General features: G+C 45.4%; 2 pseudogenes across 2 annotated transcripts; both read left to right on the top strand.

Annotated features, from left to right (window-relative positions):
• Positions 1 to 4125: 4125 nt before the first annotated feature.
• On the top strand, positions 4126 to 15494 carry LOC311149478 (5' exonuclease Apollo-like; annotated as a pseudogene). Its single transcript has 5 exons — positions 4126 to 4129; positions 6189 to 6409; positions 7237 to 7409; positions 12356 to 12571; positions 15104 to 15494. The product of its transcript is annotated as a 5' exonuclease Apollo-like (transcript).
• A 1148-nt stretch (positions 15495 to 16642) lies between these two features.
• LOC311149479 lies at positions 16643 to 20140 on the top strand (annotated as a pseudogene). Its single transcript has 4 exons — positions 16643 to 16666; positions 16765 to 17274; positions 18832 to 19001; positions 19240 to 20140. The product of its transcript is annotated as an uncharacterized misc_RNA (transcript).
• Positions 20141 to 20394: the final 254 nt, after the last annotated feature.

Genomic DNA, 20394 nt, shown 5'->3' on the forward strand with positions numbered 1-20394 from the left:
GTCAAAAATATAAATAATAAAGTAAAGTACAGATACCCCCAAAAAAACTACTTAAGTACTTTAAAGTATTTTTACTTGAACACATTCCTTATAATTTCTCAATCCGCGTGAAGGCATGAATGATCATCTGTGACAAAATGGTCTGATTTCCCAAAAAATTACCAAATAGTTTGCCCCTCATATAATTTGGTAGTGTATACAAGCCTGCTATGAATTTTTGTCACTTATACTCCAAGTATTAGTCACATATCAATCCCTTATCAACAGATTAATCAATACTCTCCGTAACATAGACACCCCCTACAGCAGGGCTCTCCAACCCTGTTCCTGGAACGCTACCTTCCTGTAGGTTTTTTTTAACTCCCAACCCCAATCTAGCACACCTGATTCTAATAATTAGCTAGTTGATAAGCTGAATCAGTTTAGTTACAACTGGGGTCGGAGTGAATACCTAAAGGAGGGTAGCTCTCCAGGAACAAGGTTGGAGAGCCTGTCCTACAGTGTCTCAACCACAGCCAGTGTTACAGGAAATATAGTAGGATCAATACACATCAATAGCGTAGGCAGCCAGCTTCTTGACTATGGTTAAATGTTTTCATTAAGTGATTGATAAGGTTGATTGATTGACAATCAGGGCCGGCTCCAGGCGGTCGCTTAGGGCCCCCGTCTGGAGGAGCCAAGTCGGGGTCTCAACTTACTACTGAAAGTAAGAATAGTAAAAAGGTGCAATTTTTTTAATGTGGTTGTGCATCAGCGGTTTCTCTCTTTTTATGTTAGTCACTCAATTAGCTGACAATTAGCCATGTGCATGTTTTAATTCGTAGTTAGTCTAGCCAGCTATCTAAACTTGTAGTATTCATGGCCCGAATACCGACAGGGCACGCAGGGGCCCTGACCTCCAGGGGGCCCCCATTGATTTTGTTAGTCATTCTCACTCAGATATCATATTAACATGGCATTAGTCATGGCAAAATGTGTAGATTTGTCGGAATATTGCCTTAAAGGCCCCCACCAGAGGGCAATGCCGCCCCTACTTCGACGTAATTCATGTCCTATAGCGGAAAAATCTCGTTTAGGTTCCACCTCCGAGAAATGACGCAGGCTGCTAATACATATTCACAAATTGGGGGTGGGAACGTTGTGGGTGATTTCCACTTCGGAGTGGAGAAATAACAACAAGTAGAGCACTGACAGCTGTCAGTGTAGCTAGCTAGCTAGCATGCTAACCTTTTCTAGCTAGCTAATGTTATCTGTTGTTGCTACACCGTTTTTAAAAGATTAGCCAGCTGGCTAGGCTATGGCTGGTTCCTGGAGCTGGAGTTGTCATAAGCATTTAGGGAAACCTTTGGTAGTCTGCTGGCAGGCTATTCGGCTGTGCTACAGCAATGCCAAGTCTGCCCATGCTCATGCCATGGTTCTCACAGCTAGGGGAAGTGAAATGATATGCTACAAATGACTTTGTGCAAATTATATGTAACGACACCCCGAGTGCATCGGACACGAAACAAAAACATCAATTAAAATGTAACAATAGCACAAAATATATAAACAGGTTTGTGGAATTTTCTTTCGCGGGTGCCTTTTCATTATAGGACAGACACTTTATAGGATAAAGATAATCAAAAGCAGTGGAGCGTGGTCAAAATCATTTCATCTTGGGGCTACAGGGGGAGTGGGGTTCCAAAATGCAATCATATCACACACAGTGGCGATTTTAGCATGTAAATCTTGATAGGGCCAACTCAACAAATATTTTTTAGATGCATGCCAGCAAAGTCACTACACAACACTAAACAATACATTAATTGCACTATAACGGTGAGAAACAGTGCTCACAAACTGTTAGGGCCTACATAAAGCTGTCCCAACACCTTACCACCGCTACACCTGGCTATCAGCGGAGCCTTGTCTGGCAGCGAAACAGTTCATTCAGCCTCATTTACTGCCTTTTTAAAAAACATATCTGATATGGCTGACTTGCTTAAACAAATGTGGTTTCTACTGACAATTGAGATGTACAAACTATGGCATAAGGGGACAACGAGTGGATAAGAGGCAATCCGTAATTTCGATTAAGACATTCATGAGCGAGCTAGGACGGACGTAGTCAATATAACTATTTGTTCAGCAATTTTCAAATGTACAGCGACAGAATTCAGAACATGGGCGGTTCTTACAGTATTCTCCCTGTACACCAAGTCAGAACCGTAGGATAAATAAGGGGGGCATATAAGCAGTCAGTGAAAGCTCTTACAATATTAGATGATTACATTTCTCTAAAACAGACTACAGGCTACATTTGGACCACCAAGTCAGAACTGTAGGCTAAGTTAAGAGGGGGAAAGGGACCAAATTATTGGCTACTAACAGCTTACTACACAACATACACTTAGTATTAATTTCTTAGCTACAGTATACATATCTCTGTGGCATATTACATCATCATGCAGCAGCATACAAGACATTTTTGGACTCACCTTGTTGTTCTATGCTCACTTGAACCGGAAGGTGGCGTGGCGGTCCTTCTTGTGGGCAAATTTTGTCATCAAACTTTGTCATCAAAGTCTGGCATTCTCTGGATTCATGGTGCTTTCAAGACAACTGGGAACTCTGAAAAAAACAAGGTTGAATCATTCGGTCAGTGATCTTCAGGTCGGAGATCTAGAAAGAGGCCTGAGTTCCCGACTTGGAACTCCAAGTTGGATGACCGTTCAAAACGTATTTTCCCAGTCTGAGCTAGTTTTTTTTCCCCGAGTTCCCAGTTGTCTTGAACTCTCTGAAGTCTGAGATTTCCCAGTTCCGAGTTTCCAGTTGTTTTGAATGTGGCAGACGTCATGCTGGATTGACAGCATGGCCAATGTATACAACCTTTTCTGGCCTATAGCATGTGAATGTTTATCCTTTTAAGCTTGGAAAAGAGACCCTTAAACCCAGACTTGGACCACACACCCTCTACAACGAATAGCAGGCTAGTGATTGCTTTGCAATGCTTGCAGTTAGCCACTGATTCCTTCCAAACCACTCATTGTTGAATTTGCGATTTCCAACTTGTTGTGTAATGTTTATGTCCAATGGCCACCGATACGTTTTATCCATAATTTCTCTTCATATGACAAGGATTGAAAGGGATTTGCCAGTATATTGTCGACTTGATTCATGATGATTACTGCTTATCTAGCTTGTTAGCTAAGATTTTGAAAGTATGATGTTGACACGATCAAGCCAATCAAAGCTATGGTAGATATAACATGATTTGACGTCATTTTATCTGTGGCCAATGACCTTGAGCCTTCTTGGATGGGCATGTCTAATGTAAATCTATGGCAGCACCCAAGGGGCTTGAATTTTCGAGCTCTCCCCATAGATTTTGCGGTGACCCCATGAGTGTCAGAACACTGAGCCAATCACAGCGCAACTAGAGAACATTACCAACCCCTACGCTCCATATTTTCCACTGGCTGCCCCACCACCACAGAAAGCACCTGCATTTTGGAGCTGCCTCACTCAAGAAAGCAAAAAAGAGACCATGTTCGTATGCAGCTTTATTAATTAACTCAATGATTATAAAAAAATGTTTTACATTGTTTGCAAACTGATATGTGACATGTATTAATGCCAAAAATAACATGCAAAACAGGCAACAAAAAAATTAAAAAAGGGTCCTGAATGACAAGTCGCCACCGATCACAAGCAATTTTACCAGTTATAAAATTGTCATCTTTTTTTAAAATACAGACTAGCTAAAAAATAAGTGATCATTTGTTGGTAAAAAAGTGGAGGAGCAAACTTCTATTTTAATTTGCTCCATGGATCAGGCAGACAAGTGTAGGCTAAGGCAAAAAGCTGTGTGGCTCAGCCAAAGATGATCTATTATATTGCTCAGCTCAGTGGCGACTCACGAAGAAGAGGACTTTGCAGGTGTTTCTGATTTATAAACAATGCCATGCTTGTGGGTGGCAGCATTCAAATAAAACCCAGCCCTGAAAAGAAACAGATTGAGAAGTAGTAGCACGTCATATCATATGGGAAACATACAGCATTGGCACGGATTTCCCACTTCAACCCCAAATATATCATACTTTGACTAAAACGAAGACTTATTGACTTAAATCGTTGTGCAGCATCATGGGTAAGCTATGGGCATTGTCTTTCAGCTGAAAAAATATGTATTTCCGCCCGCGTGGGCATTTAAAACTGCAAAAATGTCTCTCCACCCCGGTGAAGGGTTTTGACTAGATCAGTGTTGCCAACTTCGCGACTTTGTGGCTATATAGCGAGTTTTCAGACCCCTCTAGCGACACATCAAAAAAGCGACAAATCTAGCGACTTTTTCTGGTGTTATTATAGACTTTTGGAGACTCTGACGTGAAAACACGTATCGTTCTTACTCTTCTCAACGCGCTGCAGTCCCTCCCAGCTGCAGTCAGAGCAGGAGATGTTCACCCCTCCGCGTCCAGACTGCAAATGAATCGCGCATGCGGGAAGCCGCCGCTGGCTGATCCCGCCCTGGCTTTACATTCAGGGCGGGATGTAAATGTAGGGTGTTTTTTACTCCCTTTTTGTCTCTCCCACGACGTTATTCCTCTCTCCTACAGTGTCCATCACAATTACATGCACATGGTAATTATGCAAATTATCACGTCATTTAGCGACTTTTAGGACAGCCAATAGCTACTTTGGAAAGGAGACATCTTTTGTCAGAGTTGACTTTTCGTAGCAGGTTAGGATAATTGTGTTACGGTGCTTTCTAGTCGTTCAGTTTTTGTCATGTTTGTTGTGTACTAAATATTTCAGTTTTTATTTTAATAGTTTTTTCCTGTTAAGCACATTGCGTTAAATTCCATGTCTGAAATGTGCTGTATAAATAAAGCTTGATTTGATTTGAAACTGGAAAATGAGCTGAACGCGTTCATACTATGATTGACAGTCCATACTGTAGGATGGATCATGAAGTATATTTTGCATTGCATCGACCTAACTTTTAAAATCAATTTCTCCTTATGCATGTTCATGTGGGTTTCATCTGGGTACATAGCCTACATATTAGCTAGCTGTTCCCCCACACGTGTTGTTACTAATTTAGCTAACTGCATCTAGGTAAAGCTAATTTACAGTTTTGTCTGTCATTCATTGCCACTGCTATGTGTAACGTTAGCTGGTTAACCAACCCCGAAAGGGATAAATATCAGAATTACATAGCTAGCTAATTAGCTAGCCAGTCAGTTAGTTTACCATGAGTAAACTAACGTTAGTTGACTCTTCAAAAAGACAACCCTTATGCCGTGACATTGTGTATCGCAATGCCGTGACCCGGATTCGAACCGGGGTTGCTGCGGCCACAACGCAGAGTACTAACCACTATACGATCACGGCGAGCTACCAGGGCGTGTGGGTTGGGCGGAGATTTGGGGCTATTCAAACGTGCAAGCAGAGCCATGCAGCGACATGGACTTTCGTTAAATTGTATTTTCTTTTTTCAAACACTCCTTTGCGGATGGTTAGGAACCGGTGTCTCGACTTTGCCAGTTTAGCTAATGTAAAAAAAGATAACTATTGATATTATAGTTAGCAAGGTACCTCTTTAATAAAAAGAGCCCTTATGCCGTGACATTGTGTATCGCAATGCCGTGACCCGGATTCGAACCGGGGTTGCTGCGGCCACAACGCAGAGTACTAACCACTATACGATCACGGCGAGCTACCAGGGCCGTGGCCCAACTTGGAGGAATTAGCATTTTAACTGAATCCCACAGTGACGTAGACTACTGTTCAAGCAGAGACATATTAGTGAATGTTTTGTCACTAACATGACATGTAACGCAAGTAATCATCATATCAGCTGTCCAAGTCTTTGTAAGATGTTTTTTTTGTGAAATGTATTCTCTTTTGAAATATATATTCTGCTACTATGCAAACAGTATAGTTTATCGACAAAGTACTTTTTTTTTTATAGCTAGCAAGCTACTGTAGCTAGTAGGCCTAACGTTACTAATGTTAGCATAATGTATCTTTCATAGCAACATACAGGAATATATAACGTAACCTACCATGTTTGCTATACGCCAAATAGCTGTTTTATAGTAGTTTGCTTGGCTAACCATTGCTCTTTCTTCTCGTCATTTTCCCAGGAGGATTCTCCAGAACTGTGAATAATGAATGGTAAACTTAACCCCATTCTCTGCTGGCAGAGGAATTCTGTCAGGTTTGGAAGTGTCAGCATGTTCGCCTGTTCTTCTTGTCCCATATGCACAGTGACTATACTGTGGGCCTGACCTCGACCTGGTCCAACAGACCCATCTACTGCCCCTTAGTCTCTGTCACCCTGCTCAAACTCAAACTGCAGGTGAGAAAGATACATTATATATATACAAAAGTATGTGGACACCCCTTCAAATTAGTGGATTCGACTATTTCAGCCACACCCTTTGCTGACAGGTATATACAATCGAGCACACAGCCATGAAATCTTCGTAGACAAACATTGGCAGTAGAATGGCCTTACTGAAGAGCTCATTGACTTTCAACATGGCACTGTCATAGGATGCCACCTTTCCAACAAGTCAGTTAGTTAAATTTCTGCCCTGCTAGAGCTGCCCCGGTCAACTGTAAGTGTTGTTATTGTGAAGTGGAAACATCTAGGAGCAACAACAGCTCAGCTGCTAAGTGGTAGGCCACACAAGCTCACAGAACGGGACCACTGAGTGCTGAAGCGCGTAAAAATCGTCTGTCCTTGGTTGCAACACTCACTGCCGAGTTCCAAACTTCCTCTGGAAGCAACGTCAGCACAATAATTGTTCGTTGGGAGCTTCATGAAATGGGTTTCCATGGCCAGGCAGCCGCACACTAGCCTAAGATCACCATGCGCAATGCCAAGCGTCGGCTGGAGTGGTGTAAAGCTCGCCTCCATTGGACTCTGGAGCAGTGGAAACGTGCTCTCTGGAGTGATGAATCACACTTCACCATCTGGCAGTCCGACGGACGAATCTGGGTTTGGCGGATGCCAGGAGAACGCTACCTGCCCGAATGCATAGTGCCAACTGTACATTTTGGTGGAGGAGGAATAATGGTCTGGGGCTGTTTTTCAGGGTTCGGGCTAGGCCCCTTAGTTCCAGTGAAGGGAAATCTTAACGCTACAGCATACGATGACATTCTAGATTCTGTGTTTCCAACTTTGTGGCCTTCTCTCCTCTTCTCTTCTCTTTTCCCTGTGTTCAAGTCAGAGAGTGATTGATCCATCCTCTGGAGGTGGGGGAACCCAACGTGTTGCCCCTGGATGATATAAGCAATGAGAGGTTGACCGTCACCCTCATGCATTCTATTTACTGTCCAGGGGCAGCATGTTCCTGTTCCAAAGATACTTCGGAACCATACTCTACACTGGTGAGTACTGTATTCCACTGTACCACACAGTACTCTACAGGGGTCAGTACTAACTCTACTCTACTTCACCTTACGCTATACACTGTTGAGTCTCTCTCTAGTCAACTAGTCAACAATGGTATTTAGCCTTGTTTTCCACATCAAGGCGACGGCATGCTTGAGTAGCCCAAAATTTCTCCCCCTCACACACAAGCCTTGGTAGCTTGCCATGATCGTATAATGGTTAGTACTGCTCATGGCATTGCGATTCACGGCATAAAGGCACTTTTTGAATGAGTTAATCTGAGACTCAGCCATATGAGAAATGGAACACTAGTCACTTTAATAATGTTTACATATCTTGCACTACTCATCTCATATGTATATACTGTATTCTATTCTATAATATTCTACTGTACCTTAGTCCATGCCGCTCTGTCATTGCTTGTCCATATATGTATATATTCTTAAATTCCATTCCTTACTAGATTTGTGCGTATTGGGTATATGTGGTGAGATTGATAGATATTACTTGTTAGATATTACTGCACTGTCGGAGCTAGAAGCACAAGCATTTCGCTACACCCGCAATAACATCTGTTAAACACGTGTATGTGACAAATAACAAATGTTATTTTATTTTATTTGCTATGATGTTGTCATGAGCAGCTCTGCAGATGAGCACAATGAAAGACTATCACAGAATATCAGCCCATGCATACATTACCAGTCAAAAATTTGGACACACCTACTCATTCAAGGGTTTTTCTTGATTTTTTACTATTTTCAACATTGTAGACTAATAGTGAAGACATCAAAACTATGAAATAACACATATGGAATCATGTAGTAACCAAAAAGGTGTTAAACAAATTAAAATATATTTGAGATTCTTCAAAGTAGTCACCCTTTGCCTTGATGACAGCTTTGCACACTCTTGGCATTCTCTCAACCAGCTTCACCTGGAATGCTTTTCCAACAGTTGAAGGAGTTCCCACATATACTGAGCACTTGATGGCTGCTTTTCCTTGACTCTGCGGTCCAACTCATCCCAAACCATCTCAATTGGGTTGAGGTCGGGTGATTGTGGAGGCCAGGTCATCTGATGCAGCACTCCATCACTCTCCTTCTTGGTAAAATAGCCCTTACACAGCCTTGAGGTGTGTTGGGTCATTGTCCTGTTGAAAAACAAATGATAGTCCCACTAAACCCAAACCAGATGGGATGGCGTATCGCTGCAGAATGCTGTGGTAGCCATGCTGGTTAAATGTGCCTTGAATTCTAAATAAATCACAGACAGTGTCACCAGCAAAGCACCTACACACACCTCCTCCTATATGTCACCAGCAAAGCACCTACACACCATCACACCTCCTCCTATATGCTTCACGGTGGGAACCACACATGCAGAGATAATCCGTTCACCTACTCTGCGTCTCACAAAGACACGGCGGTTGGAAACAAAAATCTCTAGCTTTAAAATGTAGCTAACGAAACTGAATGTAGAGTATTGTATCACTTGAGTACCCTTGGTATCAATCTATGCTTAATTATTGTTATAATGACAGATGTGTAGTAATTATTTTTTACCTGTGTACTGTAGGCACCCTTACTACAGTCTCTGCTTAGTTCACCCTACTCATTCAAAAAGAGCCCTTTTGCCGTGACATTGTGAATCGCAATGCCGTGACCCGGATTCGAACCGGGGTTGCTGCGGCCACAACGCAGAGTACTAACCACTATACGATCACGGCGAGCTACCAGGGCTTGTGTATGTTAAGGAGAAATCGGAGAAATCGATCTGCTCAAGCAAGCCTTCACTGTGGCTGTGGTGGCTAAAAGTCTAACGTTACACTTTGATGCTAGTTAGATTACAGTTAGGGCTTGTGTATCTGTGGGAGATATTGGGTAATTTAAGCATGCATTGACGTGGACAGGCAGAGCTGACTTTTTGGCTTTCCACCCAAGGGGTCTCCCACAAGCCCTGGTAACTCGCAATAATCGTAAAGTGGTTATTACTCTGCGTTGTGACCGCAGAAATCCGGGTCACGGCATTGTGATACACAATGTCACGGCAAAAGGGCTCCTTTTGAATTACTCAAAGTACTAACTGTGTAATCTAAAATATAAACGCAACATGTAAAGTGTTGGTCCCATCCCATGTTTCATGAGCTGAAATAAAAAATCCCGGTCTACAGTCTATGACTTAGGTGGCTGGAGTCTTTGACAATTTTTAGGGCCTTCCTCTGACACCGCCTGGTATAGAGGTCCTGGATGGCAGGGAGCTCGGCCCCAGTGATGTATTGGTCCGTACGCACTACCCTCTGTAGCGCCTTGCGGTCTGATGCCAAGCAGTTGCCAAACCAAGCGCTGATGCAGCCAGTCAAGATGCTCTAAATGGTGCAGCTGTATAACTTTTTGAGGATCTGAGGTCCCATGCCAAATCCTTTCAGTCTCCTGAGGGGAAATAGGCATTGTTGAGCCCTCTTCACGAATGTCTTGGTGTGTTTGGACCATGAAAGGTTCTTAGTGATGTGGATACCAAGGAACTTGAAGCTCTCAACCCGCTCCAATAGTCCTCATGTTGAGGGAAAGGTTGTTATTCTGGCAACACGCTGCCAGTTCTCTGACCTTCCTGTAGGCTGTAAAGTATGCATATTAGAAATGTTTTTCACATACAAACTGTATATGTCCGTACTAAGAATCATATAGGCTTCCCAAAAAATTACATGCTCACTGTGGTAGAAAGTTTATTTTGATTGGCGATGTTGTGCATTTATCAAAATTCCATCAGGGAGCCTGATTTCAGATGTCATGCAAACTGGATTATTAGGGAAATCGTTCTTCTTGCAAAGCATGTAAACGTTTAAATCAAACTATTATATTAATCTGACAATTCACAAGAATCATATTATTGTGTGCGTACTCCGTGCCGGCCGTGTTCCTATTGGTCAGTCGTCGGGAGCGGCTTGTAAAACACGCCACATTACACGATAAAGGCAAAACATGTCTGACACTGCCAGAACTTTGCCTACGACCGCACGTCGCGGTACTTAATCAGCAGACCTAGACCCTGTCACACTGAACGAGCCAAGACGTCCGACGATCGTTTAAGACCTAAGAATTTGCCCACGACTTGGACATTTAGTCTGTGCCGGCCTTCACTATAAGCTAACTAACTGGATAACTACACAACTCTGCCATTTGACAAAGTCGTCCAGCTCATGGTAGGTAAATGAGTTAGATTCATCTGCTAGTCCAGAGGTTCTTAAACTTTTTCGGCTCGAGACCCAAATGAGAAATGTACTGACCGAAATGAAGAATAAATATTGTGTGATTTAAGAAACCCTTTTTCTAGTCAATCGAAGGTGTACGTATCGATTCCAAAATTAGGAAATCAATAACTTTTTGGGGGGAGTTCAACAAATAAGATTATGTTTTTATTCAAAATATGTGTGGCTTTTCACACACACAATAGACAATATAACTATGGGCATTGCGATTTAGTTGGTAAAAGCGCCTGTCTAGGAAATAGGCGATCCCGCGTTCAAATCTCAGCAGTGTCTTTTAAAAAATGTCATTCTACCGAGTCGCGACATTGCGATATACAATGTCACGGCAAAAGTGAGCCTTTTGACTGAGTTATCTAACTACTGGTAACTGAAGCTAACAATCAAACGTTGACATTTAGCCAGTGTGTCCCCCTATGGCTTGTCCAATATATCCTACCAATGATCAAGCCCTGGCAGTTGCCATGATCGCATAGTGCAGCGATTCTCAACGGGTGGGTCGCAACACAAAGTTGTGCCGCGTGCGGTTTAAACCATTTTACATTGAAAGTCAACAGTGTATTTTTTTTTTTTTTTTTTTGCAACTGCAGTTATCCTTCACATAAAATAAATGTGTGCTACATATGCAGCAGAAAATAGCTTCATTTTCATCAGATGACAATAGAAGTGCAACGCTATTTATAGCAGCCACACAAGTAAATGAGCTTACAATGAACAATGACTTTTTTTTTTTTTTTTACTGCATGGCCATCATATTTCTAATGTTTATCATATAAATAATGTAGCCAGCTACATTTCCAAATGTTTTGCTTAAAGTTAATCTTGCATTTTACTGGAGTAAAGTAGGCTACCTCGAGAAAAGTACAGGAGACAAATAGCTCCACCTCAGCCAGAGAGCTGTCTGCCGATAGAACCCCCCGTTCCTGAATTGTCATCGGAGTGGAGAAGTGCAACTGAAGCACAACATTAGTCTGATGCCGAGCGGAAATTACAATAAGAAGCATTTTAGATCTGCGTTTACAAAATGCAGCAAGATATTTCTTACGCGTTTTATCTTAATTGTAATTCTTTTTTTTGTGAAAAACGTTAATGCGACCCTTGCGTTTAGGCTACTATCCAGATGGCGTTTTTGGCGACAACAACAACAAAAAATGTCATGGGAATGTTGGATCGTGAATGAGACAACCTGGTGCAATTTGGGTCCCAAGACAATACCAGTTGAGGAACACCGATGTAATGGTTAGGTCTCTGCGTTGTGGCAGCAGCAACCCCGGTTCGAATCCAGGTCTTGATATGAGATACTCAATGTCAAGGCAAAGGGGCTCTTTTTGAAAGAGTTAAAATTAGTAGTAGCTAACTAATACACTATCTAACTGTCTGTGTAGTGTGTTTTACGAATGTATAAAGTGTTAAAAAAAATATTTAATCGGTTAAGCAGCAGTGTCTATTTGTTAGAAAACAAATGTACTTGCAGTATAGAGATACAGTATAGATTACATTATTTAGCAGACACTCTTATCCAGAGCAACTTACAGGAGCAATTAGGGTTAAGTGCCTTGCTCAATGGCACATCGACAGATTTTTCACCTAGTTGGCTCAGGGATTAGAACCAGCGACCTTTTGGTTACTGGCACAACGCTCTTACCCACTAAGCTACCTGGGTTCTAATTCTATTTCTATGTATTATGTATCCTCTAGGTCTGTAGACTCTGGGTAAGGAGTCTCTACTAGTCCAGCTGGCCATAGAGTTTAAGACCTGGGTTGAAGTGTCCATGGAGAGGCTAGAGACCGTCGAGAGACTAGAGACGCTCAGAGCCCTGGAGCAACCAGATGTCTTCACCACTGAGCCAGGAGCGGGCCGCCGGATCAGGACCGTGGACCAGTCAGAGATTCCACTTCACCAACCAAACAACTCCTCTGGGGTCTGAGTACTTTCCGAATGCACTGTATTACACGACTGCTCCTGTAGGCACAACTCTCTCACAGACCTTCTTACAGGCTTGCTCCGGCCAAACGCTACGCCACAGACATTAGTTTCTTCTCTGCAATGAGTCTGGATCTGAGTACCTTCCCAACCCTTGTGAATACATTCGGGGCAGTCTGATTGGTCCAGACACCGATGGGTTGGTGAACACGCTTGGGTAAAGCGCCCGGTTTGAAAATGTGTCATTGGCTTTGATACCGATGACGAATTTTGGTTAGAGAGGTTCCAATCGCTGAATATTTTGTTTTGTACAATGCCTCTCTTCACCACAAATGACTTCAACGACGGCAGTCTCAGACTAAAGTATGTAGCGAATGACAGAGCAGAGGAAGAATTCAGTGTGAGTGGTCAGGCTTGCTGATGGGCCATCAATGGTTGATGGGCTTCTCATTGTATTCAAAACTGGTTAGGTAGGTTTAGGCATCCAGAGCTTCACACCTAGGCACCCAGAGCTTCACAACTAGGCACCCAGAGCTTCACAACTAGGCACCCAGAGCTTCACACCTAGGCACCCAGAGCTTCACACCTGGGCACCCAGAGCTTCACACCTAGGCACCCAGAGCTTCACACCTAGGCACCCAGAGCTTCACAACTAGGCACCCAGAGCTTCACAACTAGGCACCCAGAGTTTCACACCTAGGCACCCAGAGCTTCACACCTGGGCACCCAGAGCTTCACACCTGGCCCAATGGGCCCAATGAGTAATTTAGCAGAGGCTCTTATCCAGAGGGCGACTTACAGTAGTGAGTGTGTACATTTTTGTACAACGTTTCAATCAACAAGCAGAGCCTTGGATGTGAACAGAAAATGAACACAGTTGCAGTATTATTTATAAAACGTAGATGATATTGATATTTCATATCGGTGACCATTACTGTTACTTACTGAAATCAGTGTTTATTTGTCAAATTCACAGGATTGTGTACACCGTGCAATGAAATGCTGAAAAAGGCACTGCTGAGATTTGAACTCAGGATCTCCTGTTTACTAGACAGGCGCTTTAACCAACTAAGCCACAGCACCACTATAGGGGTGGAAGCCTTGTCCGAACCACAGCAGCCAATGGGCAAGAGCCTTTCTCCTGTTTGTGTAGCTTGAGGCAGCTTGATTTTCAAGTACACCCCTTGGACAAGACGCTAGTAGGGATAAGTTCAACACATGTTTTTCAGAATCAATTAGTGGATGGTTGTTATGGCCAAATTAGTTGATTAATCAAAGTTTGTTTTTCTCAACGAATACATCTTGAGTTTTCCTGTCAGAATATATTGAGAGGTGCGCGTGCATACTCGACAAACGCTTACTTCAGTCAAAGTTTATTTGTCATATGCCCAGAATACAGAGTACTGTACACAGTACGCTTAGGGCCCTTTAAAGTCAGTTACCTGAAATCCGTTTTCTCTGTTTTTGGTGGATTTTATAGGTTACCGTTTACTCAATTTTTTTCAGCTTTTCTGCCACAAAATCACATTTTTTTGGGGGGGGAAAACAACTACATTTAATATTCTAAGTCCACACAACAATGTTTAAACCACATCAGGGAACCACGGTAACACTTTACAATAAGGTTCCATTTGTAAAGAGTTCATAAAGGGGTTATAATTACGTTATTCATAATTATTTAATCATTTGTTAATGCATTATAAACCATTAATAACGGTTATATCGCATTGGTCAAAATAGTGCAATAACTGGTCAGTTTGCCAAATAGTGAGCCAATATTTACCTCCAGTTATTAACCATTTATAAATGCACTTACAAATGCTTATAAGATGAACCCTTATGTATCATCATGCAACCTTCTTTTCAACAGTTGCACAGTTGAAGAATAGTTATTTTCTCACTTTTGGGTGTGCTGCATTGGTGCTCTGTCCCAGGAACAGAAGAGGTTGGTTTTCATGATGTGTCTTAATAATAATAAGCCATTTAGCAGACGCTTTTATCCAAAGCGACTTACAGTCATGCGTGCATACATTTTTACGTATGGGTGGACCCGGGGATCGAACCCACTACCCTGGCATTACAACCGCCATGCTCTACCAATTCAGCTACAGAGGACCGCTGTCTCCACCTTTGAAACCCTGATGCCCTGGCCAAACTTACATCCAGGACGTTATTCAATCATCATTCCTTACATATGACCCCTTACCAGATTTTATCAACATACTTACCATTTCTCTGTGATAGTCCCAAGTATGGTGAACGCCCTGGTGTGAAATGGTAACTGTGATACCTCTGGTTGGTGAAACAGTGGAGGAGGTATCCTCTCACAATGTTGAATGTTTTGGTCTTCATACCCACCATTCATTGACTGAACATGTTTAACAAAGTGTTGAATCTTCTCTCATGTATGTAGTGATTAATCCCAAATACTGCCTATAAGTATGTCTAAGCTCTTGAGTGAACTATCAAATCATCTATAAATGATTTACCCACATGTATAACAGCATCATGCTGTGGGGATGTTTTTCAGCGGCAGGGACTGGGAGACAGGAATCGAGGGAAAGATGAACGGAGCAAAGTACAGAGAGATCCTTAATGAAAACCTGCTCCAGAGTGCTCAGGACCTCAGACTGCGGCGAAAGGTTCACCTTCCAGCTGGACAACGACCCTAAGCACACAGCCAAGACAACGCAGGAGTGGCTTTGGGACAAGCCTGGACATGAACCCAATCGAACATCTCTGGAGAGACCTGAAAATAGCTGTGCAGCGACGCTCCCCATCCAACCTGACAGGGCTTGAGAGGGTCTGCAGAGAAGAATGGGAGAAACTCCCCAAATACAGGTATGCTAAGCTTGTAGCGTCATACCCAAGAAGACTCGAGGCTGTAATCGCTGCCAAAGGTGCTTCAACAAATTATTGAGTAAAGGGCCTGAATACGTCTGTAAATGTGAAATGTACGTTTTTTTATTTGTAATAAATGTGCAAACATTTCTAAAAACCTGTTTTTGCTTTGTCATTATGGGGTAATGTGTGTAGATTGATAAGGGATTTTAATTTTTTTAATCCATTTTAGAATGAGGCTGTAACGTAACAAAATGTGGAAAAAGTGAAGGGGTCGGAAATACTTTCTGAATGCACTGTACATCTACAACCCTGTACATGTGACTATTAAAATCTAATCTAACGGCCACACAAATTGTAGACTAGACATACGCGCGCCACACAACACACACAGACCGTCATTCCTGTGCCGTTTCAGAAAAATACAAAATCACTGATGCATTTTGTTCATGTCCTATGATTAACTTTGGCAAATTAATGCATTTTCTAATAAGTTCAATACATTTAGTTGATTACCTACTAAGTTCCAAAACATTTTTGAATCCCATGATCCCTTCCACGTTTATTTTATAGAGCCCTGTACAATGCAATGCTTCAAAGGCACTGCTGAAACTCAAACTGAGGATCTCCTGTTTACTAGACAGGCGCTTTAACCAACTAAGCCACAGGACCTGGTAGTGTAGTAAGCCTGAGCCAGAACGGCCCATAGGGAAGGAGGCCATCTCCTGTTTCTGTAGCGTGAGGCAGCTTGATGTACAATACACCTCCTGGAAGTTTTTCATAATCAATTAGGCCTAGCTGATGGTTGCTAGGGCCGATTTGATTAAAGTTTTCCTGATTTGTTTTATTTTGTAAGAGGTGTGCTTCTATACTTGACCTATTTACAGGATACAGTACATTGTATACAGTACAATGAAAGGCTTATAAAGGCCCTGTGGAGATTCAAACTCAGGATCTTCTGTTTACTAGACAGGCACTTTTACCAACTAAGCCACAGCGGCAGTAGTTGTAGTATCTTTCACTGGGGTCAAAAGCCACACTTATTTTAAATCAAAACAGAATTGTGTTGCATTTACATTTTTTGTCATTTAGTGGATGCTGTTATCCAGAGCGATTTACAGTTAGTGCATTCATCTTAAAATAGCTAGGTGAGGCAACCACATCACAGTTGTAGCAAGTATATTTTTCTTCAATAAATAAGTAATTTAACTCATATCTCTGTACAGTAATGGAAAAATACATACCAGGGCTTGTGAAGGGGAGATATTGGACCTCTTAATTCAGCATACAGAGACGTGGACAAGCATGCAAATGATTCTGACTTGATATCCTATGAAAAACACTGCGTAGAAGTGTTTTCATAAATATCAAACTCATCCCTCCTACTGCCAGGAACAGGAGGACTTCATCTCGGCTCTTTGGCCCACGTCCCTGGTCCCCATCGTAGGCAGCCCTACCTCAGGCATCCCCTCCTCCTTCGCCCTGCTGCCTAGGAGAAAACGCCACGAGGTCCCGGTTCCTGAGTTAGTCCAGCATTACATGAAGGGCTGGCCTGAGTTGCAGGTTCAAGTCACGGGTCAGTCTAGCTTTCCAGGCTACAGTAACCTGCAATGCCGAGCCAATCCAAACCCCTCAACCCAGAGTGGGTGGTGTTTGAGTCCCCTGCCAAGACCCCTCTCAGGGATCCAGGCCTGGGTCGGTGATGGAGGAAGCCTGTGAGACTGGGTCCATGGAGCAGCCTGGTCAGGAGGAGGAGATGGACACAGAGATGGTTGCAGATAGAGACGGAGAGGAGTCAGACTGTATCCTGATGGGTCTGAGTATAGACCCCAGCCCTACCACAGACCCCAGCACTAGCCCCTACCTGACCAGAGACTCCAGAGACCCCAATCCAAGCCCCAGCCTGACCAGAGACTCCAGAGACCCCAACCCTAGCCCCAGCCCCAGCCCCAGCCTGACCAGAGACCCCAACCCCAGCCACAGCCTGACCAGAGACTCCAGAGACCCCAACCCCAGCCCCAGCCTGACCAGAGACTCCAGAGACCCAGACCCAGCCTGACCAGACACCCCAACCCCAGCCTGACCAGAGACTCCAGAGACCCCAACCCCAGCCTGACCAGAGACTCCAGAGACCCCAACCCCAGCCTGACCAGAGACTCCAGAGACCCCAACCCCAGCCCCAGCCTGACCAGAGACTCCAGAGACCCAGCCCCAGCCTGACCAGAGACTCCAGAGACCCCAACCCCAGCCTGACCAGACACCCCAACCCCAGCCTGACCAGAGACAACAGAGACCCCAGCCCCAGCCTGACCAGAGACTCCAGAGACCCCACCCCCACCCAGCCTGACCAGAGACTCCAGAGACCCCAACCCCAGCCTGACCAGAGACTCCAGAGTCCCCAACTCCAACCCCAGCCTGACCAGAGACTCCAGAGACCCCAATCCCAGCCTGACCAGAGACCCTAACCCCAGCCTGACCAGAGACACCAGAGTCCCCAACCCCAGCCCCAGCCTGACCAGAGACTCCAGAAAACCCAACCCCAGCCTGACCAGAGACTACAGAGACCCCAGCCCCAGCCTGACCAGAGACTCCAGAGACCCCAACCCCAGCCCCAGCCTGACCAGAGTCTCCAGAAAACCCAACCCCAGCCTGACCAGAGACTACAGAGACCCCAGCCCCAGCCTGACCAGAGACTCCAGAGACCCCAACCTCAGCCCCTACCTGACCATAGACTCCAGAGACCCCAACCCCAGCCCCAGCCTGACCAGAGACACCAGAGACCCCAACCCCAGCCCCAGCCTGACCAGAGACTCCAGAGACCCCAACCCCAGCCTGACCAGAGACCCTAACCCCAGCCTGACCAGAGACACCAGAGTCCTCAACCCCAGCCTGACCAGAGACTCCAGAGACCCCGCCCCAGCCTGACCAGAGACCCCAACCCCAGCCCCAGCCTGACCAAAGACACCAGAGACCCCAGCCCCAGCCTGACCAGAGACTCCAGAGACCCCAACCCCAGCCCCAGCCTGACCAGAGACACCAGAGACCCCAACCCCAGCCTGACCAGAGACTACAGAAAACCCAACCCCAGCCTGACCAGAGACTACAGAGACCCCAGCCCCAGCCTGACCAGAGACTACAGAGACCCCAACCCCAGCCCCAGCCTGACCAGAGACACCAGAGACCCCAACCCCAGCCCCAGCCTGACCAAAGACACCAGAGACCCCAGCCCCAGCCTGACCAGAGACTCCAGAGACCCCAACCCCAGCCTGACCAGAGACTCCAGAGACCCCGCCCCAGCCTGACCAGAGACCCCAACCCCAGCCCCAGCCCCAGCCTGACCAGAGACTCCAGAAAACCCAACCCCAGCCTGACCAGAGACTACAGAGACCCCAGCCCCAGCCTGACCAAAGACTCCAGAGACCCCAACCCCAGCCTGACCAGCGACCCTAACCCCAGCCTGACCAGAGACACCAGAGTCCCCAACCCCAGCCTGACCAAAGACACCAGAGACCCCAGCCCCAGCCTGACCAGAGACTCCAGAAAACCCAACCCCAGCCTGACCAGAGACTACAGAGACCCCAGCCCCAGCCTGACCAGAGACTCCAGAGACCCCAACCCCAGCCCCAGCCTGACCAGAGTCTCCAGAAAACCCAACCCCAGCCTGACCAGAGACTACAGAGACCCCAGCCCCAGCCTGACCAGAGACTCCAGATACCCCAACCCCCAGCCTGACCAGAGACTCCAGAGACCCCAACCTCAGCCCCTACCTGACCATAGACTCCAGAGACCCCAACCCCAGCCCCAGCCTGACCAGAGACACCAGAGACCCCAACCCCAGCCCCAGCCTGACCAGAGACTCCAGAGACCCCAACCCCAGCCTGACCAGAGTCTCCGGAGACCCCAGCCCCAGCCCCATCAGAGACTCCAGAGACCCCAACCCCAGCCCCTACCTGACCAGAGACTCCAGAGACCCCATCCCCAGCCTGACCAGAGACTCCGGTGACCCCAACCCCAGCCCCATCAGAGACTCCAGAGACCCCATCCCAAGCCTGATCAGAGACTCCAGAGACCCCCGCCCCAGCCTGACCAGAGACCCCCGCCCAAGCCTGACCAGAGACTCCGGAGACCCCAACCCCAGCCCCATCAGAGACTCCAGAGACCCCATCCCAAGCCTGACCAGAGACTCCAGAGACCCCATTCCCAGACTGACCAGAGATAGAAACAGAGATCCGTGGAGCCTGAATCTGTTCCAGAGGGTCTCAGAGAACCTGGATCTGGATCAGTGGGAGGAGAGTTTCCCCTTCAGTCAGTTCACCCAGAGTAACTTCACCCCCATGGAGGTCCTGAGAAACACTGCTGTTCCAACGAGGCCTAGAGCTGTGAGAGTGTAGACCCAGCCTTAGTATTTGCCTTGTGACAATGACAATATGGCCGCCTTAAACTGTAACTTAAACGCAGTATCAATTAACATAGCCAGTCCCCACAGTGTTCCGTTACTGCAGCTAAGCCTGAGCTCCTGTTCCAGTGACAGTAACATTACCTGTTTGAACACTAGTCTTACCACTGAAACACAGACAACCTGTGCCTACAGAAGACGGTGAGATCTCTTTTCTGCTGTCCCTCCCTTTTTCCGAGGAGGACCTGTCTGTCTCTGGCCACTTCAGGAACACACTCCTGGACCAGAGCTTTTTTGGAAAAGTTCAGCCTCTCTCCTTCAGATGAGTAGGGTGAATTTTCCCCTGCCTTGGCACTGACCTTGGGTCAGTTTTTCCCCCACTAATGGTTAAGTTTAGGATTGGGGGAAGAGAGGCTGTTCCTAGTTCTGTACCAATGGGAAACTTCTCCCTGTAGCCTTTGGATATGTTCCAGTGAGGGAAGGAGCTTCCCAGTTCCGCTTTGCTGTGGAGAGGTAGCTTAGCTGCTAACGCCAGACAGGACGATGTGAAAACTAACGTGTCAAAGTTTGTTTCTTTCACATTC

Source organism: Coregonus lavaretus (assembly GCF_964263955.1).
Source record: "Coregonus lavaretus genome assembly, chromosome: 22".
Classification (NCBI taxonomy): domain Eukaryota; kingdom Metazoa; phylum Chordata; class Actinopteri; order Salmoniformes; family Salmonidae; genus Coregonus; species Coregonus lavaretus.